The following is a 3,736-nucleotide window of genomic DNA, read 5'->3' as shown; positions in this document are numbered from 1 at the left end:
ACGACAGAAACTGATGAATAAAAACAGATCTAGAGACAGAGAAGCATCAATCAAACCATCAAACCTCAGAGGAAAGGTAGGGTAGAGTGGGGGAAGGGGGAGAGATCAATCAAAGGACTTGTATGCAAGCATATGGGCCTAACCAATGGACACAGACAACAAGGGGGTGAAGGCATGACAGGGGTGAGGGGGTTGGGAGGATAATGGGAGGATGAGGACACACATGTAATACCTTAATCAATAAAGAAATTTTTAAAAATGCAGAAATTTGTGTGTCAAAAAAAAAAGAGCCGAACAATTTTCAGGGTAGAGTTTGAAGCACTTAGAATTCACAATTAAAGTGCATTGAAATGTGTAGGATAGTGTTTGGGTTAGTGTTAGGGTTAAGTTTTAAGGTTAAGTTTAGGGTTAGGGCTTAGGGTTAAGTTTAGGTTTAGGTTTAGTGTTTAAGTTTAGGGTTAGGGAAATGTGTAGATAGTGTTTGGAACAGTTAGAATTCACATTGAAAGAACTAGGAAATGTGTAGGAAAGTGAAACACTTAAAATTCATGATTCAAGAGATGGAAAATGTGTAGGTTAGTGTTAGGGTTAGAATTATGCTTAGGTGTTATGGTTAGGGAAAGCGTTAGGGCTTAGGTTTAGGTTTAGGCTTAGGGTGAGTGTTAGAATTTAGTGTTAGGATTCGGGAAATTTGTAACACAGTGTTTGGAACAGTTAGAATTCATGTTGAAAGGGTTGGGAAATGTATAGGAAAGTGTTTGAAACACGGAAAATTGACATTTAAAGAAATGGGATGTGCGGAAGCACAGGACTTGGTTGGAATTTCTGTAAGGAGGATTCTCTGAAAGGTAGGGGCCTGTGAGGGGATCTTCCCGAAGGCAGCACCCCTACCTTGACTTTCCCAAACAAGTCTGATCACCTGGGGTGTTTTGCTAGAATCTCTATGTTTAGTCTTTAAAGACCTGACCTTGTAGAAGCATATACTTTCTCAAGGATACTTACCCTGCTGATTGTATCTAGAGGTTAATTTGAGTTCAAGCTGTTGTTACAATAAAAAGCCAACGAGGCAGGTTAACAGGCCTGCTTTTACTACTGAAGTTAAAGAGTCCCTTAGCCCTCTCTTTCACAGAAATCTGTGTCAGAGTAATCTGTCATCCATCGCTCAGGGTCTGCTGGTCAGCTCCAGCAATGGAAAATGTGTAGGATAGTGTTAGAGTTAGGGTTAGGGTTAGGATTCGGGTTAGGGTTACGGTTAGGGTTAGGGTGAGTTTTGTCTTGGGATTAGGGAAATTTGTAGGATAGTGTTTGGAACAGTTTGAATTCACATTGAAAGAGCTGGGAAATGTGTAGCAAAATGTTTGAAAACACTTGTAATTCATGTTTAAAGAGCTGTGAAATGTGTAGGATAGTTACAGGATTAGGGGTTAGGTTTAAGGTTAGAGGTCAAGGTTAGGTTTAGCATTAGCCCTTGGAGTTAGGGTTAAGGTTTGGGTTAGGGTTCAGGGTTAGGTTTAGGTAAATGTGTAGGATGGTGTTTGAAACACATAATTCACATTTAAAGAGCTTGGAAATGTGTAAGAAAGTTTTTCAAACACTTAAAATTCATTATTAAATGGCTGGAAAATGTGTAGGATAGTATTAGGCTTAGGGTTAGGAGTTTGGGTTGGGTTTAGGGTTAGGGTAAGGGATTAGAGATCGGGTTTGGGTTATGGTTTAATGTTAGAGTTATGGGAAGGAGTTGGATAGTGTTTAAAGCACTTGGAATTAACGTTAAAAGAGCTGGGAAATGTTTAAGGAAGTGTTTGAAAAACTTAGAATTCACAAGTGAAGTGCTGGGGAATGTGTAGGATAGTATTAGGTTTAGGGTTAGGGTTTGAGGTTATAGTTAGGGTTAGGATTGGGGTTTGGTTTGAGTTAGGATTAGGGTAATGTCTAGGAAATTGTTTGAAAATACTTGCAATTGGCATTGAAAGTTGATGGGAAATGTGTAGGGCAGTGTTTGAAACACTTAGAATTCATGTTTAAAGGGCTAGGAAATGTGCAGGAAAGCGTTTGAAAACAATTATAATTCAAGTTTAAAGAGGTGGGAAATGTGTAGGAAAGTATTTGAGAACACTTAGAATTTAGGGTTATAAAACTTGGAAATATGTAGGATAGTATCATCAGGATTAGGGTTAGGGGTTAGGGTTAGGGTTTATGGTTAGGGTTAGGGAATTGTGTAGGATAGAGTTTTTAACACTTAAAATTTACATTGAAAGAGCTGGGAAATGTGTAGGATAGTATTTGGGTTAGGGTTAGGGTTAGGGTTAGGGTCAGTCTACTTTTAGTGATTTAATAGGCTGCACATTGTGTGGAGCCTGTAGTAAATTTTTTGAAATCTCTTAGTGTGAATTCCTAGCCAGTTGGATTTTGGCAAATTCCTTCTAACACAGGCTATATTAATAAAGGATACATGTGCTAATTATGTAATAAATGTTCCATCTTGCTCTTCAAGTAAATGGCATTATATAACAGAATCTCTCAGAAGTTAACACTATTCCACATATTAGGTTCACCTGTGCATTCTTTCAAATGCTAATCATAGTACAACATATAGTCAATGTATTTCAAACATTACTAGCATACTGTGTCTTGAACAGTTTTTACTATTTCCCGTTAGGCAGTGCTTATAGTGGTCTACAAGATAATGTAAAATCAATATATTTCTAATTGCAAATCTGTTGAGGATGGTGTTGTTATAATATTTCAATAAACTGGACATTGAGTGAAACCTGTTGGGTATTTGAACACTCTTGATAAAATCAGTACAAAGCAGGATTTGGAACACTATTTCAACACACACACACACACACACACACACACACACACACACTGCTGCTTAGAATATAATTACTGCATGAAAGTCCTACTAATTACATAAGGAATGTTCCAAAATGTTTCCCAGTAAATGGAATAAAAATATTTTACAGAAGGAACCAGCTCTAGTTTCACCTATGTAATTCTTCAAGGAGTGAAACATATCCCCAGTGGGCAATGCATGTATTAGCGTATGACATAACATGTAATCAATACATTTGTAAATGCTATGGGAGCACACTGTTGTATCAAACCAGTTTTACTATTTTAATGATCAGTGCACTGTGTGAAACATGTAGTGTTTGAACACTCTTAGTATTAGTATATCCAAGTGGATTTTGGAAACATGTTTTTCACACTGACTACAATTACTAATTGAAACTCCTCCTAATTATGTAATAAAAGTTCTGACATACTCCCTCAATAAAGAACATTATATTATATTTCACAGAAGATAGCAGGTTCAATAGTGTATTCCTGGAAATATTGCAACATATTCCCAATAGATAATGCATGGATTAGTCTCTGACATAATGTTTAATCAATACATTTTTAAACACTACCATAACACAGTGCCAAAATCAGTCTACCTTAAGTGAGTTAATAAGTTGCACATTTTGTGGAACTTGTAGTAACATGTTTGAAACTCTTAGAATGAATTTCTAGCCAGTTGGATTTTGGCAAACTCTCTCTAACACAGGCTATCTACACTAATAAAAGAGAAACATGGTAATTGGCGTACGACCGCTACCCTTCCCATTGGCTAATCCCCCTGACACTCACAGAGTAGGGCTGAGATATGCAAATTAACTGGCAACCAAGATGGTGGCCGGCAGCCAGGCAGCTGATGCGAGCAGGGAGGCTTGCTTGTTCAGTGACG

This window comes from Myotis davidii, unplaced genomic scaffold (genome assembly GCF_000327345.1).
Source record: "Myotis davidii unplaced genomic scaffold, ASM32734v1 scaffold1045, whole genome shotgun sequence".
NCBI classification, from domain to species: Eukaryota; Metazoa; Chordata; class Mammalia; order Chiroptera; family Vespertilionidae; genus Myotis; species Myotis davidii.
The sequence above is the reverse complement of the archived record's forward strand: the minus strand, read 5'-3'. Positions refer to the sequence as shown.